Genomic DNA, 13,655 nt, shown 5'->3' with positions numbered 1-13,655 from the left:
CAAGCATGAAATGATTTCCGTGAGCAAAAGTAAGTCAGTGTGCTATAAAAGAAACAATGAATTTGTTTTATATTCCTGCACTAGTAAACTAATACACATAAAAGTGAAACAAAATGTACTTGTTACGCACTCTAATTGCACCAGTGGTTTTAGGCCATTAGTGCAGAAACAAAAAACAAACCTAATATTTCAATAATATGTTTATCAAGATAAGTGTCAAAGAACCGAGCTATGCAAGATACTTACAAACGTTTTTGTTCGTGTACTTAAGTGATTCTTGGTCAGACGGTTAACAATGCATTTTCGGTGTATAAAAATGTACCCTGAAAAAAAATTGTTAACTTGCCCTAACTAAACCTTTCAATTAAATATTCTTCTGTTATTTAATTGAACATATAATAATATTTAAATTCAATATAAAATATTTAATCTAACAAAATAATATGTTCAATTAATAAAATAATAAATTAGTTGAAAAATTTGGACAAGTTAAATTTTTTTCAGTACCTATATATATTATTTGTCTCGATAAAATATTATTCAAGTAAATAAAAAAGAAATCAAAAGCCGCATTTTTGTCAGAATAATCAGTAGTATATAGTTTTTTAACGAGAATATGTATAATTGCACTTTACAAATACAATTTAGTATCTGTACAAAAAGTTATGTCTCAATAAGTTAGACGAGTTATTAAAGCGTTCTCCCGTGCGTAATTTACAGCTGTACACTTTTCTATTATCAATAGTAAAAAATTATAATTCCTCCTAATAGAAAATTTGAATTATTTTGTATTCGTAATTTTTTTATTATTAGATTAAATAAAAAAATATTGTAGTGAGAAGAAATATAGATTTTTATAAATCCTAGTATTTTTTTTCTTATTTGTTAGTAATTAAATATTTTATTTGTACCAAATAATATTTAGCTCAATATTGAAATTTTTAATAAATCATATAAATAATCAAATTATGATTATGTAGGTATATGTGTATAAAATTATACTAATATTCGAATTCAGAAATTATATACATATTGTACTTTTTTATTCTTAAGATATAAGCTCACAAAGATTTAATAAAATTCTTGATCAAATTCAGATATTTTATTTAAAGATATATTGTTATAATTTATTTCATATAAAATATAAAATGTATTTTAAAATTTTTTTATTATATACTGAAACAGTCACTACCAATAACTGATTCTCTCTTGTCAGTTACCTGAAATTTAATATTATTCTTATACTATATTTGTAACTGAGAATCAGTGACTATTCACTTACTTTCACTAATAATGAAAATCTACACTGATTACATATGAGGAAGTATGGAAAGATAAAAAAATAACAATTCGTCGTCCAACGGAAATGCAGTTTGCAATAAAAAGTAAATTCGGCGAATTCTAAATCAGCCCTGAAAGAGAGAACAGGAAGAACCTGTTTTATTTGCACTTTAGACGACTAGCAAAGAGAGGGCGAGAGAGAGCTTTTGTATGCAATATTAATAAATATATAATATATCGTACAGTAATAAGTATACTATAGGAGTGCCCTTTTTCAAACACATATGAATGACAACAAATCGCAATATGTCATTATATTATTAAAAACAATTAAAAATTGCAAAAATTTAATACAATGTATATATTGAATAAAATAATATGTGAAATAAAAAATTATAATATATATATATATATGTTATATATATTTATTATAATAGAACATATATAAAGCTTCGAAAAAATAAGGTAGATTAAAAAAATATTCTTTAAAAATTATAATTATAATTTAATTAATATAACCATATTTATATGGATTGATATTTTAAAGAGAAAGGTTTTATATTATTTAATATATAATAAGAATACATATCCTCTCTCTTTCTCAGTAACAATTTTTTGTATGACGTAAAATAAAAGAAACAAAAATTGTGGAGATATTTATATAACAATGACTAATTAATATAATGAATCTGCCATTTAAATTATGATTATTTTATCGTTTGATCTCCGATATAAAATATAATCAACTTTTAGGTAGAAATATACGTTTTTTATCCTTTAAATTATATATTTTAAATGTGGATATCATTATTTTATTCAAAGTGATAAGTACTCCAGATTTAAAAACATCCACTCCCAATAAATATAAGGAGTTATGTTAAAAGAATAATGTTTGTTTAATTTGAAATACAATTTAAATTAATTTACCAGATTTGATAAACATTTTTTCAAAAAAATAAAAAAATAAAAATGTTTACCAAATATATTTCTAATAATCTATATATTTCTCACGAGGCGAATTTCTCGTTCTTACACAGAAAAATTTCTGTTAAATTTAACAGATATCGCACATGTCCCAAACGGTCCACATAGAAATTTTTGTGTTAATTTAACATAATATGAATATGTTAAATGGAGACACAAATATTGTGTTAATAATTTAACACAAAATATATGCAAAACTTCAAATCATTTAAAATAAATTTTGTGTAAAATTAACGTACAAAAAATATGTTAATTTTAGATTTTATCATCCCCACTTATATTATAAAATAGAAAATCAACATTTTTCTTGTACATTTTAACAGAAAAATCTCACTATATGTATAAAGCAGAACATATTTATTGTGTAAAATTAAAAATAGATGCATTGTGTTATTTTTACATTCGTTTCAGTTCTTTTAACAATTTAACATTTAAATTCAATTAACAGAACAGTAATATGTTTAACAGGAACGGTTTTCAACGAGAAAAAACACAAATTTTCCTACCGTGCATTAAAAAAATCATAGGTGTCAAAAATTGGCGGTTCACAGTTTTTATTTAAAAAAAAAAAAAGGAGACTCACTTAAACGCAGAGAAAATCCAGGCAGCGATCCTGTATACACATTCAACACCCTGGCTGTCAATGACACTCGATCAATTCGCGTTTTCTCGTTTCTACGTAATCCGACAAAACTACGAGCGAAATCACGAATAATCACAAGAACGAACGAATGCACGTGGCGACGAAAAATAAGTCACACCAAGGAACGAACGAAGCACGACGCAACTATCCTACGCGACCGCCGCGACCAGACTGAACCGAACTGAAGTCCACTACAGCTCTCTCTCTCTTTCTCTCTCTCTCTCTCTCTCTCTCTCTTTTTCCCCCTCCCCACCGCTCCTCTTTGGAGCACCGGCAGAAAACTGCGCGGCGATCTCGGCCTTACGAGTCCTACGGCGTGCCAAGTGTATACCTTTCCAAGTGATGCCTCCTCTCCGGCAAACCGGTGTCCTGACGAGAGAGAGAGAATCTCACTCTCCTCCGCGGTGAGACGATTTATCGGTTCGCTCTCCGTTGCGCGGAAGGGATCAGCAACGTGTATATCCGAGGCGAAAGATTCGACTGTCGATGCATATGATCGAACAATCGATTATTCGCCCCTCGAGATTTGTAATGTAGATTTCGAATTGCCCGGATTTTGGCTTCATTCAAATTAGAATTTCTCCGTGTACATTAAGAAAAAAATTTTAATTCTTGGATTTTTTTTTTTTAATACTGTCAAACAAATCATTTATTTGAAACTAATCATATTTATTTGATATGAAAAAGATTTATTTTGGCGGATTTTGGTTTCGTTCAAATTAGAATTTCTCCGTGTATATTAATAAAAAAATTTTGTTAATTCTTGGATTTCTTCAATACTGTCAAATAAATCATTTATTTGATATGAAAAAATTTATTTTGGCGGATTTTGGCTTCGTTCAAATTAAAATTTTTCCGTGTACATTATAATAAAAAAATTTTGTTATATCTTGGATTTTCTTCAATACTGTCAAATAAATAATTTATTTGAAACTAATAATATATTTATTTGATATAAAAAATATTTATTTTGGCGAATTTTGGCTTCATTTAAATTAGAATTTCTCCGGGTACATTAAAAAAAATTTAGTTAATTCTTGTATTTTTTCAATACTCTCAAATAAATCATTTATTTGAAGCTATAATCATATTTATTTGATATGAAAAATATTTATTTGATATAAGAAAATTCTAAACAAATAAATATTTGTTTCAAATAAATGATTTATTTGACAGTATTGAACTAAATATTTGTTGATTTAACAAATTTTTTCAGTGTATTTTAATTTAAATACACGCTTTTCGTTGGAAATAATGTATCATCGATGTTGAAATAATTATCATATCTCTTTTATTATAAGTGTATAATATTCAGGGTGTCCAGCAGACTCAATGAAAAAAATTCCCTGACCTTTTCAGATTTTCCAAGACCAGAAATTAATTTTTCTCTGACTTTTTAGTATTATTTTTTCCAAATATATAATTTGCATATATCTATATGATAAATCAATTAAATGTTAAATCATGAAATTCTTGAGATATTTTTGTCAACAATGAAAAGGTTCGGAAATTAAAAAAACAAAAATTTTAATCAATTATACAATCTGCATTATGTACAATAATCGAAACAAACGTGTCACTATAAACTATTTAAATGATCACCTTTTTTGTTTATATTATATCAAGTTTTATTTTTAATATATTTTAACAAATTATAATATATATATTTTAATATATTTAATGATAATATCACAAGAAAACTTTTAAATAAAACATTTTTAATAAAATTAATGTAGGTATTAATTTTTAATTAAAAAAATGAAATAAAATAAAGTTCTTGAATAATATTATAATTCTTGAGCAATGTTATAATATATTTTGAAATATATAATACATTGAAATAAAATAACACGACGACGAAAATATAAATTAACGAATACGCTGTAGATGAATCGATTTTAACACAGAAAATTAGCGTGCTGGAAGTCAAGAAAAAGCTTATATTTTTTAAATAAAAAATTTCAAATTATTGAACAAATGTAGAATAATGTAGAAAAACCAGATAAACAGTAAAATTTCCTGACTGTCACTGACAATTCCAGATTTATAAAATTCCCTGACAATACTCGGTTTTCCAGATTTCACTAAACGTTAAACACCCTGGATATTATTATATTTTATAGAATTAAAAAAAATAAATAAATATCGATCGCAAGCGCTCAAATGTCATTGAAAAAATGTCTTGATCATTTTTATGCCAAGAATCAAGTAGGTAAATTTAGAAATAACTTCAAACAGGATGTGTGTATTTATATATAATATAGGATATTTTTAAGCGAGAAAATATATAACGGGAATTAATTTTTTTTACGTGTACATGAATACTTATTAAAAAATATGTAAAGTGTTAATATAAAATTACAACACTTTTATTATAACACAAACTTTTTATCTTAATGTAATAGCAAGTAATAATCTAATGGGAGCTTGAAAGAATTTTACCTATTCTTTTTATTTTATTATTATGTATTAATATATCAAGAATTATGTTCATTATCACAGAGTAGCGCACTGTAAAAAAATATGTAAAATTACATTAAAAAATGTAAAATAGATAAATAACAAGTGTAAAATGACACGATAATAATTAATGAAAATTTACGCGCGCGCGCGGTTAATTTTAGTAATTAAATAATATATATTAATTTTACATTTAATAATTATGTAATTTTACATATTTTCATGTAATACATTACAAATTTTTTTACAGTGCGTCTAAACAAAATTCATTAAAATATTCGATTTAATTCCTCCACTCACGTGATGGTTATGAACTATGTACATCACCGGTGTATTAACGTAATAATTTTCAAGAATAATCATAAATGCATTAATGGCAAAAATAAATTTTCCCCCGTTAAATTTTCGCTTTACATAAAATGGTAGCGATTGCATCAAAAAGAGAACCGAGCACCAACACGCAAAAGCACTCATAAAGCTTTTAGCGAAAATTAATATCGAAAACGCTATCGTATATGCGATAGTAAAATCCTCGTATATATATATATATATGTGCATGTATATTCTATAAAGTCAGATGTTTGGATTGTAAAGATCAGAACTGCCGGAAGGGAGGAAAGGGAAATTTTTAATGCGCACCGAATATTAATTTTCTCGAGATATGACGCCTACATCTGCCCTCCTGCTCGAAATACCTCGAGTTATGACGCGAAAACTTACGTCCCGGAAACACGAACGGTCTTTATCGGTGTTTATACAAGTCTGTATGTGTGCGTGTATAAGTTGACCTCCTCGCCGGACATTCGCGAAGCAAACTTGCATCCGCGCAGGTTGAAGCTTAACTTGCTCTTCCGGACCCGACATTTCGACGATAAGCTAAAGTTTCTAGGGAAAGAGCACCTTCTCCTCCTCTTTTGCTCTTACTTTCTCTCTCTCTCTCTCTCTCTCTCTCTCTCTTTGGTCATTTAATATTATCAGCACCTGAATATGCTAAGAGCACTCTTGCGAAGTGCCGATATGCATATTATGCATCATGTTATGCATATTATATATATACACCTTTATGAACTTACGATGATCTCGGAACTGTAAGTTTATTCTCCACGTCTATATTTCATTGCATATCTCTTTTTAATCGTTAGAAATAAAACATTTTTTTCTCAAATTTACACGGTATAGGAGAAGAATTTGTGTTTCTTGTTAGAAACAAGTTAAACTTATTTAGAATCCGCCGAATTTACTTTTTATTGCAAACTGCATTTCCGTTGGACGATGGATTGTTTTTTTATCTTTCCATACTTTCTCATATGTAATCAGTGTAGATTTTCAATGCGGTGAAAGTAAGTGAATAGTCACTGATTCTCAGTTACAAATATAGTATAAGAATAATATTAAATTTCAGGTAAATTATGCTATATAATAAAATATTTTAAAATGCACACACACACACATTTTATGTTTTATATGAAATAATAAATTATAACAATATATCTTTAAATAAAATATCTAAATTTGATCACAAATTTTATTAATTTTTGGTGAGCTTATCATATCTTAAAAATAAAAAAGTGCATATGTATATAATTTCTGAATTTGAATATTAGTTTTACACATATATAATCATAATTTGATCTTATGATTTATTACAAATTTCAATATTGAGCTAAATATTGGTACAAATAAAATATATATTTATTAACAACTAAGAAAAAAAATAATGCTAACAATAGGATTTTTAAAAATCTATGTTTCTCTTCACTACAATATTTTTTTTATTTCATCTAACAATAAAAAAATTATGAATACAAAATAATTCAATATTCAATTAGGACGAATTATAATTTTTTACTATTGATAATAGAAAAGTGTACAGCTGTAAATTACGCACGGGAGAACGCTTTAATAACTCGTCTAACTTATTGAGACATAACTTTTTGTACAGATACTAAATTGTATTTGTAAAGTGCAATTACACATATTCTCGTTAAAAAACTATATACTACTGATTATTCTGACAAAAATGCGGCTTTTGATTTCTTTTTTATTTAATTGAATAATATTTTATCGAGACAAATAATATATATAGGTACTGAAAAAAATTTAACTTGTCCAAACTTTTCAACTAATTTATTATTTTATTAATTGAACATATTATTTTGTTAGATTAAATATGTTATATTGAATTTAAATATTATTATATGTTCAATTAAATAACAGAAGAATATTTAATTGAAAGGTTTAGTTAGGGCAAGTTAACAATTTTTTTTCAGGGTACATTTTTATACACCGAAAATGCATTGTTAACCGTCTGACCAAGAATCACTTAAGTACACGAACAAAAAAGTTTGTAAGTATCTTGCATAGCTCGGTTCTTCGACACTTATCTTGATAAACATATTTTTGAAATATTAGGTTTGTTTTTTGTTTCTGCACTAATGGCCTAAAACCACTGGTGCAATTAGAGTGCGTAACAAGTATATTTTGTTTTACTTTTATGTGTATTAGTTTATTAGTGCAGGAATATAAAACAAATTCATTGTTTCTTATATAGCACACTGACTTACTTTTGCTCACGGAAATCACTTCATGCTTGTTGCCATCTGTTGTGGAAAAGTAGATATAATCCAAAGAGACATATATATTTTATATATCTCTGTGTGTGTATGTGTATTTATATTTGTGTGCGTTCGTGTATGTGTGCCTTTGATTATACTTTCTCCCAATAGATGGAAATAAAGTTAACTAATTTCCAGAAAACAAAAATGAAGCATCTACCTATATAAGAAATTATTTCAAAAATATGTGTAATATTAACGGAGAACTGTGATCGACAAGTTCTTCCAGACAAGGTCTGAAACCATGCTTGTCTATGTAACTGAAAGATTAGACACATAATTTTGGATACTGTGGAGAGGCAACTCTCCACGAATTAATTGAAGACAAACATAAATTTTAATGTGGAAATAAGCGTGACAAACGTCAGACAAAGATGCTGACTCGAGACTCGAACTCGGGATCTAGTCCAGTAAAATTAGACTTTGACTTCAAAAAAATTATAATTAAACTGAATTTTTGTGGAGTTCTTTATTTTGATGTTGTGATAAAATTCTGAAAAGTCCCCTTAATTTCACCCACGGCGTCTTTTTATGGTAAATTGTAGTTTTTTGCCATTATCTCGATAACTATCATTTTTTTCGAGAAAAATACTTATTATCAAAATTGTAGCTCATAAAATTCCTTACGGAAATGGTAATAATTCGACTTGATTATAATTTTTTTAAAGTGTTGCTTTTTTCAAGCCTAATTTTACGGGGCTATTCTTAATTTTCAGGACAATGCTGTTGAACCCGGCGCCTATGCAGGGCCTACGAACGAATACCTTTTCGTTTGTATACTTAAGCGGTTATTGGTCGATCGGTCAGCAACCCATTTTCCTTTCTAAACAGTTTGTTTCTCTGAACTGCCGTTTTTAGATTCCACTGGATAGTTGACACATAAATCAGCAATAACTGCGTTTATCGAACATATTTATCACATAAAGTGGAATTACATATAAAACTTGATTTATCCAGTGGCGCACGTATATTGGATAAATATATATTATCTTTGAAGGAGATAAATATATATCTTATAAAATATATTTTTTATAGTTTAATATATAATAGAATAAAATAAAACTCGCGCAAAATGCGATAAAATATTAATTTCCCTCGACAACATTATTCAAGCAGATAATTTAGTAAATAAATCATTTCTGTGAAAATAATCACGCTCTGTTTTATTAGTGACAAAATTTATCTGTTAAAATTTACTGAAAAAATATTAATTTTTTTATTTTATAAATATAGGGATGATAAAATCTAAAATTAACATATATTTAGTTTATTTTTACCTTAAAACTATGTTAATTTTACGTAAAATTTATTTCAAATTACTTGAAGTTTTGCCCTTATTTTATGTTAAAATATTAACACAATAATTGTGTTTCCATTTAACATATCCATATTATGTTAAATTGCCACAAAAATTTTTATGGACCGTGGGACATGTGATATCTGTTAAATTTAACACAAATTTTTCAACTGTGGACGTTCTAAGAAAATTTATTTATTAGTGCGGACATAAATTGGGAGAATTATTTAGAAAAGAATTCTGTTTCAAGATCGAACGATAAATATCGATCTGCATATTTAGTAAATCAATCACTCCTGATTAAACAAACTTGAATAAATATTTTCTCGAAACTATGCTTTATATTAATAGCGCATTTATGCAAATTTCAAAAATTCGAAAAAAATGTCGCCGATTTATTTTTCGGATATCTGAGAAATCGAATCGCGATCTCGTCTATTTATCTTCTATATAACGCATTGCAGATAAATTAACCTTTGTACACGTGCACTCTGTCATTTTTATTATCGGCGCAATATTTATTTTATCGAGCTGAAATCAGTGAAGTGTCAAGAACTCAACGTTGTTTTTCCTCGCCCCGAGGAATTATAGTAAGTTCAGTAAATTAATTTCACAGTTCATACTATAGGTAAGGTATAAATATAACTCGGTGTGCTTATGTAACAACGATTTTCGCAGACGCCAAATTTATCACATGAGAATTAATGTTGTACTTCGATCTCTCGTAATAGTGCACTTTATATTTTCCACGTAAACAAATAAGAAATTCGCGAGTTGGCCTCATTAATCATTTCTATTTATACTATACAATCTATTTAACTATACAAAAGTATGAAAAAGAAAAGAAATAAAGAGAAAAAATATTTGCAATATAATAATATAATATATTATTATGTATTATTATAATATATTAAAACAAAATTATTTAAAATTTGAGATATTATTTAATTCAAAATCTTGATTGTCAATGCAAGAAAATGTGATTAAGAAGCAGATTTTTAATCGAAATATTTTTTTTTAAGTACCCTCTTTGCTTCAATAAGTCAAATATGGATCTCATACAAATATATTAGCTTTATTATGTTGAAATAAAAATTATTTAAAATATTAATTTGAGAATCTATTTAATTTGATCTCGATTGTCAAGAAAATGCGACTGCGAAATAAGCAGATTTTTAATCGATATATATTTTTTTTATAATTGATATATAATTTTTTTTAAATCCATATTCGCACGTGCAAAAATTGAATAAAAATTGATAAAAATTTAATAAAAATTAATTTTTAAAATTCATTTTTATTTTTAAAATTTTTATTAAAAATTGGATTTTTTCTGCAAAAGTTAAAAAAAAAATTATAAAAGGTAATAAAAATAAAATAAATAAATCAATAAAAAATAAAACTTATAATAAAAATAAAAATATTTATATTTATAATATTTATTAGAATAAAAATAATTATAAAAATTAATTTTAAAATTAATAAAAATTGATAAAAATTTCTGCTCGAAGAGCACGTACGTGCTCTTTTTTGCCTCAATGCAGACCTCGAATGCTTTCAAGAGCGATTAGATCATCATCATCATCATCACCCTCGCTGAGTGGCGCTTTCGTTAGGACGACCCGAGTCACTGAATATCCCGGATGCGGTCATTATCGTTAAGAATAACTAAATCTTACGTCCCTCTTCCACTTACTCCTCCTCCTTTCACCTCCTTTTTTCAAGAGATAGGATGCCCACGCGACACCCATTACGACTAATTGGTTCATTCGAGTTGTCGCTCTAAACGGCACGAATTATTCTTCAATCTCGTCCTGGAATGCACCGCATTCGCAGCGAGGTTGTTATTATTTTATTATATATAGTCGAGTTCCGGACAACAAGAATCGAGAAACGCGCTGATCGTACAAAGTAAAAGTTTTCTTGTTAAAATTTTTGTGTTAAATATTTAACACATTCATGTGTTAATTTAACATATTATTGCTCTGTTAATTGAACTTAAATGTTAAATTATTAAAAGAACTGAAAAAAGTAAAAACAACACAATGTGCATCTATTTTTAATTTTACACAATAAATATGTTCTGCTTTATTAGTGACAACATTTATCTGTTCAAATTTACAGAAAAAAATGTTGATTTTCTATTTTATATATTTTAATATACATACATACATACATATATATATATATATATATATATATATATATATTAATACAATATTTGTGTCTCTATTTAACATATCCATATTATGTTAAATTAATACAAAAATTTCTGTGAACCGTTTATTGGGACATGTGATATCTGTTAAATTTGACAGAAATTTTTCAACTGTGTAAGAATGAGAAATTCTCCTCGCGAGAAATATAGATTAATAGAAATTTTTGTCAAATATAAAAATTTTAATTTTTAAAATTTTTATTTATTTTTTATTTTATTATTATTATTATTTTTTTAGAAAATAAAATGTTTACCAAATCTAATAAATTAATTTAAATTGTATTGTAAATTAAACAAACTTTATTCTATTAGCATAACTCGTTATATTTATTGGAAGTGGATGTTTCTAAATCTCTGGAGTATCACTTTGAATAAAATAATGATATCCATATTTAAAAAATATAATTAAAGGATAAAAAATGTATATTTCTACCTAAAAGTTGATTATATTTCATATCAGAGATGAAACGATAAAATAATAATATAAATGGATAATCATAATTTAAATGGCAGATTCATAATATTAATTAGTCATTGTTATAAATATCTCCACAATTTTTATCTTATTGCTATTTCTAAAATGCATGTTGCCTATACACATTTAATAAGAAATTTCGCCGAATAGCGTGATTAAATATCGATTGACCTTCTTAATTGAATCGAATCTTTTCGTTCAACTGTTGTGACAGCAAATATAATTCGCAAAGAAAATCCTCGTCGTTTTCTTTGTCATTTGTAAACCTGTCCGGTTCACCTTTCAAGTTGAAAAATTATCACCGATCTTTTTCTCTTTCTCTCTCTCTCTCTCGTCTAAGTTATACCTAAATTATATCTCATAATTTTCTATAATAATTCTTTTTTTTTTATTATAATTATTCTGTAAGATATTTAAAGAAATTATTTATTTTTCTATCTATATTTGTCTATCTTATAAATGTCTAATTCTAAATATATATTTTAAGATATATATTAAGAGGTAAGAAACACCGAGCTTACAAATTCCTCGAATACATATTACATATGTATATATTATAAACACACATACAGATACATAGGCATTTGAATGAACATCTCGACAACAGGATGCATCCTATATATGCAAATACACTTTTCGTAAAGCATCGTGAACATCTCATGACTGGAAACAGGCGATTGTTTTCCTTGACAGAAATGCGAATAGAATGGACAATATATATAGGTCCAGGTATGCCGCAGAGAGATTGTTGATGAAGTACGTTTGCTTCACTTCCAAGGATCATTTCGACGGGCTTTACAATTAGATACGGGGTTTCGCAAGAAATCGTTGACCTTCAGGACACGATATTTTTTCAAGCGAGGAATGTGACAATCTGTCCAGCTATATTTTTACAGGGTGTCTAATCAAATTTGAACATAAAATTTAAGGTCCTTTCAAGGAAATTTGCACGATTTTCCAATAGTATGATAAAAACGTACAAGGAACCAAAAATTTTATTTTTTTTTTTATCAAGTTGATAGAAATTGCACGTCAATGAAAATTAATATATGCATTACAAATATTCAATATAATATTTTTTTACATTATATTTGCATGAAATTTTACAATCTACAGAGAAAATATTTTCTTAGAATTTACCCTGAAAATATCATAGTAATCGGAGAAAAATATGATATTGGAAGAATTTGATAAGAGTTTCTCTGATTAATATTTACCACAATAAAAAATATTAATATATATTGTACATAGTAAATTTTGCTATATAAATATAATAAAATTAATCGAACATATTTTATATTTTTTTGTGGTAGATGCGTATTAATATTTTTTATTGTGGTAAATATAATATTAATCACTCTTATAAAATTCTTTCAATACCATATTGTCCTACTTTACTATGATTTCATAATCATAGTAAATTTTAAGAGAAAGTTCCCTCTGTGTATAATTCTAAATTTTTATATATAATAATAAAAATAAATTATAAGTATATATTATTATTTTACGGACTTCAAGGATTTCAAAAATGGCTAGACACCCTGTCTTAAATCTTGTGTTAGGTATTTTATAATGCAGAGAAATAAAAATCTCTTGGTCTGCGTCGTTTCCAGTGATGAGATGATGCTTGAAGAAAAGTACATTTGCATAGAATACACCCTGTTGTCGAGATGTTGATTCAA

General features: G+C 26.6%; 1 protein-coding gene across 4 annotated transcripts in view; it reads right to left on the bottom strand.

Moving 5' to 3' along the window:
• Nucleotides 1-13,655, bottom strand: part of Sulf1 (Extracellular sulfatase Sulf1) — a 175,378-nt gene that overhangs the window by 157,049 nt on the left and 4,674 nt on the right. For 2 of the 4 annotated variants that reach the window (XM_085487312.1, XM_085487318.1), the window contains exon 1: nucleotides 2,849-3,072. The exons of the other annotated variants lie outside the window; for them this stretch is intronic. The gene's annotated coding sequence lies outside the window, so the exon portion shown is untranslated. Of the gene's footprint in view, nucleotides 1-2,848; nucleotides 3,073-13,655 lie in introns of those variants that run through there. 4 annotated transcript variants of the gene reach the window in all.

Source organism: Nylanderia fulva, unplaced genomic scaffold, assembly GCF_048542155.1.
Source record: "Nylanderia fulva isolate GAGA-0341 unplaced genomic scaffold, ASM4854215v1 Scaffold53, whole genome shotgun sequence".
NCBI lineage: Eukaryota > Metazoa > Arthropoda > Insecta > Hymenoptera > Formicidae > Nylanderia > Nylanderia fulva.
Note: the sequence above shows the minus strand (reverse complement) of the source record. Positions and strands in the feature narration are given on the sequence as shown.